Source organism: Rhincodon typus, chromosome 9 (assembly GCF_021869965.1).
Source record: "Rhincodon typus isolate 14 chromosome 9, sRhiTyp1.1, whole genome shotgun sequence".
In the NCBI taxonomy this organism is placed as follows: Eukaryota; Metazoa; Chordata; class Chondrichthyes; order Orectolobiformes; family Rhincodontidae; genus Rhincodon; species Rhincodon typus.
Window position 1 is genome coordinate 55,069,554 of NC_063340.1, and position 12,074 is coordinate 55,081,627.

General features: G+C 40.8%; 1 long non-coding RNA gene across 1 annotated transcript in view; it reads right to left on the bottom strand.

Annotated features, from left to right (window-relative positions):
* Nucleotides 1-4,368: 4,368 nt before the first annotated feature.
* Nucleotides 4,369-12,074, bottom strand: part of LOC125484038 — a 14,389-nt gene continuing 6,683 nt past the window's right edge. The window contains exons 2-3 of the long non-coding RNA XR_007262910.1: nucleotides 5,222-5,345; nucleotides 4,369-4,643 (exon numbers count right to left, since the gene is read on the bottom strand). This is a non-coding gene — a long non-coding RNA (uncharacterized LOC125484038). The remainder of the gene's footprint in view (nucleotides 4,644-5,221; nucleotides 5,346-12,074) is intronic.

Consider the following 12,074-nt stretch of genomic DNA (forward strand, 5'->3'; position numbering starts at 1 on the left):
TGGCGCAGGTAAGACAAGTTGATTGGTCTCGTTCTGTGCTGTGAGACTCCGTGATTCATAGCAACAGGAAGAAAAACAAACAACATTTTACTCTGCCCTGCCTAGAACAGCCGAGCATAACACACTCATTTTAGTTAAAATCTAACAGCCACACAAATTAAAAGCAGGAAATATTCTATTTCCAATGTATTTATTTGAACATTTGCCTCATTAGACAAGTCTTTTAAAATAATATCAAACAAAGAACTGTGGATGATGGAGATCTAAAACAAAACCAGAAATTGTTGCAGAAACTCAGCAGCTCAGACAGTATGTGTGGAGAGAAAGCAGAGTTAACATTTCAACTCTGGTGACTCTTCATCAAAACTGATAGCAGCTAGGAAACAAGTGGTATTTATGGTGAAGACAGGGTTGGGATGGTGGGGGGAGAGAAATGAGCAGATAGATGGAGATGGACCCCAGAGGGAGATATGGAAGGGATAGGCAGACAACAGGATTATAATAGTAGACCAGGACAGAAGAGAAGTTGATCAAGTGATAATGAGGGCTAAGAGTCGGAAAGAATGAATGGGATATTCTGAAAGCAACCCATATAATGTGAAAATAGGATTAAGAGTGGGTGAGAATGGGCTAGCTGTACTGAAACTGATCAATCAGTCGGGGGAATTGGGTTGGGAGTGTCAAGTCCCATGGAGTTATGAGATCTCGAAGGTTGAGGGGTTGGGGTCAGTTCTCGGGGGCATGTCAGGTCAAGATCTCAGGGGGATGTGTGAAGGGTCTAGGGGAGCATTGTGAGAGAGAGAGAGAGTTTGTGTGTGTGTGCGTGCGTGCGTGGTCACTTTGTCAATTACTCAGGAGTTAGAGTACATATTCTATAATCTAATCGTTTTCCTGAACAACTCTCATTTAAATTAATCAGAACACTCTGAAGTCTTGATTTAAATGAAGACTTACAGAGGTTTCAGTCAGAGAGGAGTTTTGTTTTGCAAAAAAATACTTTGATCATAAAAAATCTTGATGTACATACACAGTTACTGAAACATTTCTGTAGACTTTGCTTGTTCAACAGACAAACATCGCAAGTTTGGCATTCCCTGCAGTTGTAAGAAAAAAAAGCCTAAGGCATTCCTTACTTACACAGAACAAGAGGAATTGCCCTGTGAATCTCTAATTTCCTGGCCAGTTCCATGTTAGTTTGCTGCGATTGGGATTATGTAGAGTTCCTAAATGCAACTCCCATTACACTGGTAGAACGACCTGCTAGCCATTGGAAAGTCCAGACTTTGTGAACTGCTGTTAGATCTTGGAGGTTCATACAGAAAGAGTCTTTTTCTTCAAATTCCTCGTTCTGACTGACAGATTTAAATTTGAATACCTTGACCAAAGGAAGTAGCAGGCCGCATTGACTCACAATCTAACTTCCCATAAGTTTCAACTTGAGTTTCTGTCTCTATAATGAGCACATCACATAAGTTTGTTTACAGACTCACCCCATTTTCCAAACAACGCCACTCCACATGAAACTAAAGGGGACAATTTAAGCCATAACTTTCTTCTCAAGACCAGCAAGCATAATGCATATAGGTTAAGACAATTACATGAAAAATGAACTCATAAACTTAATCATTACATGGTAGAAATGCTTGCAAAAATATTTCCTCATTATGACCTATTTATTTGCCTTGGGTCTGGGGCTAGAAATCCCTCTGTCACCTTTTGTTATGATTATGGAGATTCCTAGCTTCTTCAGACAATGTGTAGAAAATGCATAAAGCATAGAGAAAGATAGAGGGAGAGAAAGACAGGTCTACAGTCAACTTCTGTGATAAACTGACATAGTTTCTTTGATCAAATACCACTGCCAGTATAATGTGGTCTGAGAGCTTTCTCATTTATTAGCCCATGGAACATAAGCTACAAAGACCGGGTTCTTGTTAAATCAGATGTCTTGAAGTTTGTTTACAACATTAACTACTTACACTGTTATAAGATCTCAGATTTACATTTGGCTGGTTTCTGTACTTACAGTATGTTCTTACATGCAACAAATATACAGCAACTGCAATAACAACAATAATAACAAACAAGTGGTTACTGAGGTGAATACCTTTTATACCGGAAAGTCACATGTTGTGATCTTATCTAACTGTTTTAAGAGCACATTATCTGGCTAGTCTGGAGCTGTACAAAAATATAACTGCCCACCATTTCTTTTAAAAGAACGTGACCAGTTCAGATAAGTTAGCCCTACACATTAACTGGCATACCTGGCACAAAGAAAGATGATGTGGTTGTTGGAGGTCAGTCATCTCAGCTCCATGTCAATTCTGCAGGAGTTCCTCAGGGTAGCATCCTAAGCCCAACTGACTTCAGCTTCTTCATCAATGACCTTCCATCCGTCATAACGTCAGAAGTGGAGGTGATCACTGATGATTGCCCAATGTTCAACACCATTCATGACTCCTCAGATATTGAAGCAGTCTATGTCCAAAGGCTGGAAAACCTGGCCAATATCCAGGCTTGAGCTGAAGAATGGCAATAGCACTTGTGCCACACAAATGCCAGGCAATAACACACAATTTAGCTGCTGCCCTTTTACATTCAATGGTATTACCATCATTGGGGGTGGGTGAATGTCTGTTTCAGCCAGATTGAGAGGAGTGTTAGGTCAGGAGGTGTGAGCTGTCACTTCAGTGGGTGTCAGGTATTGAGAGAAATTTAGTTGGGGAATGAGAGATGCTGATTAGTGATGAGCTAGGGGACAGCTTGATAGTTAGTCAAGAATCAGAGTAAGTTTTTAACCCTTTAAATTTTCCTGGGTCACTATTAATCTTCAGTGAGTCAGAAACATTTGAATTCTTCAACTTTAATGGACTCTTTTAGTGTAATACAGACACTTTTGAAATTTAAATTTCCTGAGTTAAATTTCTCTCTTTTATTGTGTTGCTTTAGAAGTTGCTACTTTAAAATAGTTGAGCAGTGCCTAGATGTGATGTTCACACCCAAAAAAAATCAGAATGATATATTTATATAATGTAATGTATACAATGTATGTCCAAACCATTTCTGAAAAAGGAAAGTGATGGAATTGACTGACATCTGAATACAGGTAGCAATTTTATAATACATAGAACATATTTTCCACTATTTTTGTCTGTGCTTTCATCCAAGGATTGATTTGCCAGATTGGAGCTGCCCTGGACCTCATGGAAAACTGCTATTTGTTGAGTTAGACACACTGTGCTTATCATTTCAGAAGATATAGAGAGAAGGTGTACTCACAATTGTTCCTTCTCGAAAAAGATTGATGTGCTTCTCTCTTGGTTTTCTGATGTGAGCTTTAACTCTGAAGACGGTGGATGATGGGTGAAGGTTCAGATAAAAAATACCTCTACACATCTACCACTACTGCTATCGTTTTTCTCAGCATTTAGTAATGACTAGCTGTCACCAACTTCTGGTGTCCACTTGCTGCCACCATGATGGATTTTCTTGAGTCAAATACCACTACCAGATGGTACTGGCTTGAGCAGTTCCCTATATGTTAGCTCTCGCAACATATATTCAGTAGATTGAGTTCTTGCTGAGATAGATATCTTGAAGTTTATTAACAACCAAAACTATATAGATTGTTATAAGATATCAGATTTATATATGGTCTTGGTTCTGTGCTTACTGACTTTGTAGAACAAACCTCAGTAGCAACAATACTAATGGTACTAATGGCTATTGAAGCTGACCAAGGGCCAACCTCTTATAGTGAAACGTCATATGTTATAATGTTTTCTAACTGACTGGTCTAGAATCTGTACAATAATGCAACATAATGTAAGAATGCGCTGTTAGAATTCAACAAGTCTTTTTCACTGCACCTTCCAAACACACAGCCTCTACAACCTCAAAGCACATGAACAGCAGGTATATGGAAGCACCACCGCCTGCAAATTCCCTTCCAGGCCACTCACCATCCTGACCTGGAACTATATTGCCATTTCTTTGGTGTCGCTAGATCAAAATCCTGGAACTCCCCCCCTAATGGTATTGTGGGTGCACCTATACTAAATGGGCAGCAGCAGTTCAAGAAGACAGCTCACCACCTCATTCTCATTGGCAAATAATAATTGTTGGCCCAGCCAGTGATGGCTACATCCTGTGTATGAATTAGAGAAAGCTGTATTACCTACAACTTTACCACTAAACCATGTGTGCGATTAATCAGCAACTCAGAAAGTATTATGAAAATCTCATTCCACACTAACCAACACGTGGATGCCATGACACAAAATAATTTCAAGAGACAGTGCAATTAAAAAAAAGACTATAGACAACAGCTATATATTAAAGGTAACTTTAGTGATTGGAACGTGGTATGCCAATTGAATCTCATTGAGTATGAGTTCCCTGATTGGTGTTGGTAACCTGGGCCAATCAGGGAGTCATGGCTGACAGATGTAAACAGGAGTGTCATGGATTCTCCTTACCCTAGGGACTGGCCCTCAGCTAGATGGTCAGAGTCCAAGTGCTGTGCACGTGTAAACAAAGGGTGACTTGGTGACAGGATATCAGTCTCTGTGGAGTTATTTCAGTAACATTGATAACTTGACAACTACCCAATGAAGATCAGTTGTTCCTGTTGGTAGATCCTGCAGGAAGGAACAGTGAGTTAATTAGATTATCAGACAGAGAGACAGACAATTGCAGTTCTACTTTGCAACCATATAAAAGATGGAGGTAAGAATGTTCACTATGTGTAAAATAGGCTCCTGCAAGATTGCATTGAGGAACTCATTGTTGATTTGCCAGGAGGGAATCATTAGTGTCCTTTAGGATCATTAACTCTGGGTGACTAATTAGAAAAGAATTTTGCTAAAAGAAGAACACCTTGTGGAGCCTGGAGGAACACAGTCTGCTCAGAACTTTCACAGACTCCACAGGTGTCATGACTGCACCCCACATCCACATTTCATAGGCTATTGAAGTTCCACAGTCACTGGATCTACTCGAAGGCCACTGCCTGTGAGATTGGTAGCCTGATACTTTATCACTTGAGCAAGCTATCATCAGTTTCCATTGTTCCTTTAAGCTCTTAGTTTAGACACAGACTGAATCAGCCTAGTTGAGTTTGGACCTGAAAAGAAAGCCAGATTCATTTCTAGGTGACAGTATGTTTGTTTTATCCGTAATGTATGTTTCATTGTTAAATTTACTGCATAATACTTACAGTGGAGCTGCTGTCAGGCTTATGAAGCAGCAAGGCTTCATTAAATATCAGAACTGCACTCAGATTCCAAACTACACAAGTATCCACACGGTGGGTCAATTAAAGTATTGAACCATTGAAATGGCTGAAAACAATAACATGAAAACTGTTAGTAATTTATACTTATCATTGATAAAATTTGTATGTAATAATACATTATTTTTTAATAAATTGGAGATTAGGGACATATAAGTCAATTGAAGGCAAAAGCTTTTGGTTATGGTACCATCTACAATTCTGTAGTGTAGTTTACAGTGAGTTCATCATTGCTTTTCAATTATATTTTTAGTTAGTATTGTACATTTAACTTTTGGATTTGTCATCCACTTTCATAATTTGTTGTTCTGGCTCAGACATTGATTGATTGAGTCAGTGATCAATAGCATAAAGTTCTCCACTTCCGCCGATGACATGTTGAAAGGAAACATCAGCTGATGACCCATGTTGTGCTAGAGTCTTCCAAGAGACATCCTCAATTAGTCCTGATAGTCTGTAATCGACCATGACAGCACATTGTCCAGTCAATCAGACTGTTGTATTTTCAAACAATGTACAGCTTCACAATGAGACACAATGAAAGTAACAGAAGATATCTTATCAGTAACATGGGATTATGGTAATTCTTTTATGAGTGTCATTGACTGAACCATTCTGCACAAGGACTGAAAGCGTGTCAATCCTTCCCATGACAGTCCTTCACTTGGTCTTTTACAAGGTGTCAACAGTGAGATTTTGATTTATTCAACAGTAATGTTGATTCTGCCAGAACCTTAAGTACCCTTTTCGCTGGTTTAAATTATAAATCCAGTGTGCTGAAACACATACAAAATAGTACTGTGAACAACAACATTGCAATCAGATATTTTAAAGAGTTTCAAAAAATCTGAGCTCATTATATTGTTAAATATTATGTCATGGACAGAATGCATGTGTGCCCTTGATGTCTGTGATCAGTATCTTTGATGATGAAAGAGGTATTTTCACTTACTCAGAGTGCGTGTTTCCTGATTACATAACTCCAGCAGCAAACTTTTTGAGTTTTAAAATAAAGGCAGTTCTTTATTCGCACACCCTTAACCTGATTTAAATGCAGTATCTCACACACTCTGGCACACACCAAGAGATGGTAGGAACTGCCAATGCTGGAGAATCTGAGATAACAAGGTATAGAGCTGGATGAACATAGCAGGCCAGGCAGCATCAAAGGAGCAGGAAAGCTGACGTTTCGGGTCTGGATCCTTCTTCAGAAAATGAAGAAGGGCCCAGACCTGAAATGTCAGCTTTCCTGCTCCTCTGATGCTGCCTGGCCTGCTGTGTTCATCCAACTCTACACCTTGTTATCTCTCGCACACACCAAGATTGGATACAGGTGAGGATAACTTACTGTTACAGTTTATAATTATTGCAGTCTCTGATATGCAATCTCTAGTCTCCCATGACATAGGCATCTACTTTCTTGGATGGGTTTGATTATTTACAATGAGGTTCTTGTAAAGCGAAAGGTTCTCAGCAGACTGTGAGGTTATTGTAGTTGCATTTTAAGGAGGTTGGTTCGCAGTTGAATTTGACGTTGGAACTCTCTCTGTTGGGATCCCCTGCTTTCAAGCTATTGATGTTAATTAACTTTGCTACTTGCTGACTTGAAATTAGTTCTTGGTCTAGCTTTCTGAGCATTGAACTGTTAGTTTGGTGATTTTCAGTCTGATGGAACTGTCTGCAAAACAGTTTTTAACAAAGACAACAGAAAGGGGAGTAAGACGATTAACCCCTAAACGTGTCCCTCCGTTTAGCACAATCATGGTTGATCCATCCCAGGCCTTAACTCTACTTTTCTGCCAGCTCAGCATAGTCATCAACTGCTTGATATTTTAAAAATCTGCCTATTTCCTCTTTCAATACTTTCATTGATCTCCACAACCCTCTTGGGCAGAGAATTCCAGACATTTACTACCTGTGGGAGAAATAAATTCCTTTTCATCTCAGTTTTAAATGAATGGCCCTTCGTTTTCTAACTATGTCCCCTAGTTCAAGATTCCCTTATAGATGGAAAATCCTGCTCAACATCTACCCTATCAAGCTCCCCAGAACTTTGTATATTTCAATTGGCTCACATACTTCTGTAATCAAATGAATAAAGGCCTAACCTATTTAACTGTTTTTAATAAGTCAACCTCTTCATACCAGCAATCAGCTCAGTGAATCTCTTTTGAACTGCTTCCAATATCGATGTATTCTTTTGTAAATATGGAGACTAAAACTGTACAAGTACTCCAGGTGTAGCCTCACCAACACCCTGTATGGATGTAACAAGAATTCCCTGTTCTTAAACTTCAAATCCTTAACAATAAAGGTGAAAATTCCATTTGCCATCTTCTGCCAATGTTTAAAGTCGAAAAAAAAATGCTGTCTCTCCATGTGGCTTTTCATAAGATCAAAGTGTTTCCAAATAGGGTGGTATTTATATTCATTCCAAGATATTGAGTTCTGGCTTAGTAGCTTTGCGATTCACCAAGTCTAGTTTATATGAGGTAAGCCATCACAATGTGTTGGAAGTTGATAGTATCCATTCATTCTTAAATGTTATCAATTCAGTTTAGGTCTCCCCTTTCAGGTCAGAAAAGCCTCAGAGATAAGTGTCCTGGAGATTTCATAGTCATTTTATCTTAACCTGATCTTAAAAATAGATATGACAGAGAATCACAAGCAGCATTTGCTCAGCAATAACCTAGTCACTGACATTAGTTTGTGTTCTGCCAGGGTCACTTGACTTCCAACCTCCTTATAAAGTTGGTTCACATATGGATAAATGAGCAGAATTTCGGAGGTGGGGTTAGAGTGACTGCCCTTGACATCAAGGCAGCATTGACTGAGTATGATGTCAAGAAGTCCTAGGAAAACCGGAATTGATGGGAATCAGGGGAGAATCTCTGTTGGTTGGAGTCATATTTAGTACAAAGGAGAATTGTTGCTGTTGTTGGAGGTCAGTCACGCTGGTCCATTATATCACTGGATGAGTTCCTCAGGATAGTGTCTTAGAACTAACTAACTTCAGCTGCTTCATTAATGTCATTCCCGCCAACAAAATAACCCCATCCTCAATGAAGAGCCCATCTCATCAGTGCAAATGATAAGGTTGAAGCAATCTTCAGCCAGAAGTACCGAGTGGATGATCCATTTCGGTCTCCTCCAATGGTGCCCAACATTTCAGATACCAGTCTTCAGCCAATTCGATTCACTCCACGTGATATCAAGAAACAGTTGGAGACACTGGATACTGCAAAGACTATGGGCCCTGGCAACATTCAGTAATGAAGATTTGTGCTCCAGAACTTGCCACTCCCCTGGCCAAGTTGTTCCAGTACAGTTACAACACTGGCATCTACACGACAATGTGGAAAATTGCCCAAGTATGTCCTGTACATAAAAAGCAGGACAAATCCAACCCAGCCAATTACCGTCCCATCAGTCTACATTCAATCATCAGCAAAATGATCGAAGGTGTCATCAACCGTGCTATCAAGCAGTACCTGCTCAGCTATAACCTGCTTAGTGACGCACAGTTTGGGTACTGCCAGGTACTCAGATCCTGACCTCATTACAACCTTGGTTCAAACATGGACAAAAGAACTGAATTCCAGAGGTGAGGTGAGAGTGGCAGCCCTTGACATCACCAACTGTGGCATCACGGAGCCCTAGCAAAACTGGAATCAATGGGTATCAGGGGAAATCTCTCCAGTGGTTAGAATTATACTTGACACATAGGAAGATGATTGTGATTGTTGGAGGTCAGTCACCTTAGCTCCACGACATCTCTGCAGGGGTTCCTCAGGATAGTGACCTAGGCCCAACCATCTTCAGCTGCTTCACCAATGACCTTCCCTCCATCATAAAGTCAGAAGTGGTGATGTTTGCCAATAATTGCACAATGTTCAGCACCATTCGTGACTCCTCAGATACTGAAGCAATCTGCGTTCAAATGCAACAAGATCTGGACAATATCCTAGCTTGGGCTAACAAGTGGCAAGTAACATTCATGCCACATAAATGCCAGGCTATGACCATCACCAACAAGGGACAATCTAACCATTGCCCCTTGACATTCTATGGGGTTAACCTTCACTGAATTCCCCCACTATCAACATTTTGGGAGTTATCGTTGATCAGAAACTTAACTGGACTCACTACATAAACACAATAGCTATAAGAGCAGGTCAGAGACTAGGAATACCGCAGACAGTAACTCACCTCCTGACACCCGAAATCCTGTTCATTATCTACAAAGCACAAGTCAGGAGTGTGATGGAATACTCCCCACTGGCTTGGATGAGTGCAGCACTAAGAATCAAGAAGCTTGACACCATCCAGGACAAAGCAGCCAGCGTGATTGGCACTGTATCCACAAGCATCCACTCCCTCCACCACTGACACTCAATAGCACCAGTGTGTACTATCTACAAGATGCACTGCAGGAATACACTAAAGAATCTCAGACAGCACCTTCCAAACGCACGACCACTTCCATCTAGAGGGACAAGGACAGCAGATATATGGGAACACCACCACCTTCAAGATCCTCTCCAAGCCACTCACCATCCTGACTTGGAAATATATCGACGTTCCTTCACTGTTGCTGGGTCAAAATCCTGGAATTCCCTCCCTAATGGCATTGTGGGCCAACCCACAACAGGTGGACTGCAGCGGCTCACGAAGGCAGCTCACCACGACCTTTTCAAGGGCAACTAGGGATGGACGATAAATGCTGGCCAGCCAGCGACGCCCACATCCCACAAAATGAATAAATAAAAAACAAGCAGAAATAGAGATGTTCAGTGATGATGGTCAACATTATTTGGGACTCCTCAGATACTGATGCTGTCCATCTCCAGTGCAGCAGCATCTGGACAATATCCAGGCTTGGGTTGACAAGTGGCAAGTCACAATCTTAGCACACGAGTACCAGCCAATGACCATCACCAACAAGAGGGAATTAAATCACCATTTGATTTTCAATCACACTATTTCATTGCCGAATTCACAACTATCAATACCTTGGGGGGTTTGCATTGACCAGAAATGGAATCGGACTAACCACATAAATATTATTGTTACAAGAGCAGATCAGAGGCTCGGATTTCTATGATGAGTAACTCACCTCTTGACACCCTAATCCCTGTCCACCATTTATAAGACATATGTCTGGAGTGTGATAGACTAACCTCCACTTGCTTGGTTACATGCACGTCCCACAGCTCTTTCTTCCTTAAAGAAATATGAGACCATCCAGGGAAAAGCAGCCCACTTGATTGACACCACATTCATAAACATTTACCTTGATGAGTAAATCTAGATGTGAAGAGTGAGGGCTTGGAAATTTTAACTTCTGGGCACCTTTTCAGTGCCTTGAAATAGACTCCTCCTGGCAATTGGAGATTGCCAAAGTTAGCAAATAGGAGTGGAACAACCTAATGAGTCAGGCTGGGAAATGATTCCTAGCAAGGCAATGGAGAAATGAACATGTATTTTTGAAGTTTGCTATTTGAAGGGGGGTTGGTGGGCCTGGTGGTCGGGGGGTCTTAATGTATCCTTATGTGGCCGAGTGGGGAGCTCGTGCTTCTTGACACAAAAAGAATCTTTGAAAGTTCAAAAAAATTAGTTGGGTTTCTTGTGACCAAGATGCTATTTGCCTAACTGCTTGTCTGTCCTTTGGAGTATATAGGTGACCCAAAGCCATAATATCATAGGCATCCTGATAGTCATTATTGGAATGTGATGTCACCATATAAATTATGGCACTGTTGCTCCAGGTGGTGGGTTGCAATGTTGACTTCAGGTAAGTTAAAATGGCAAAGGCATGAATGGCATGGACAGGAGTGGAAATCCCATACCATTTTAAATCCACTGCATGCAGAGCTTCTGCCAAGCACAGAGATGTTAATATACCTCATCCTGTGCTGGAAATGATACACCTTAGGAAAATGGTTCATTTATTGCATGTGAGGCCAACAACAACTTGTATTTATTTAATATTGTTAGTGCAAGAAAACCATCCTTAGCACATCACAGAAATGTAACTAGACAAATTTTAAATACCAAGCCAAACAAAGTGGTAAATGGGAGTGTGACTGAAAGCTTGGTCAAATAGGTAGGTTTTAGGGACGGTCTTAAATAAGAGTGGTGGAGAGGCTTTTGCAGGGAATTTCAAAGTATTGGGCAGAGACTGTTAAAGGTACGGTCACCTATTATGGTGAAAAATGAATGGGCCACAAATAAAAACTGGAGGAATTCATGATTCTCAGAGTTTTGTCAGACTGAGGACAATATAGTGATAAAGGAGGGGTGAGGACATAAAGGGGTTTGAACACAATGTTCTTGGAAGTGCTGTGGAGCCAGGATCCAATGTAAGTTATCGAGCAGAATGGCCATAAGTGTTCAGAACACAGCGTGGAACCTTCCCAGATTTACAGAAGTAGGGTTGGATGTAGGGGAGGAGGCAAAGATCAGAAATCATCCATCAGCTTGGCTTCCTGCCATATTCCCACATACAAGTGATATTGCTGGCTGGGCTCTAAGCAATAGTGGCTGGTAATCAATTAAGGTCAATTAAGGACACATTAATGTCAAGATGCAGTCAGCAGACTGGATGGTCAGTAATTCTTCATCTCCTAGCCCCATTATTGAGCCATAGTGATCTAAAGGCAATGACCTCAGCTACCCCGATTCACATGGAATGCCTTTCCTTTCACACCAGTGGCACTAAGATGTGGAGGTCTTCCTTATGTTTAAATCTTTAGCAGGTTTCTGAGGCACCTCCATC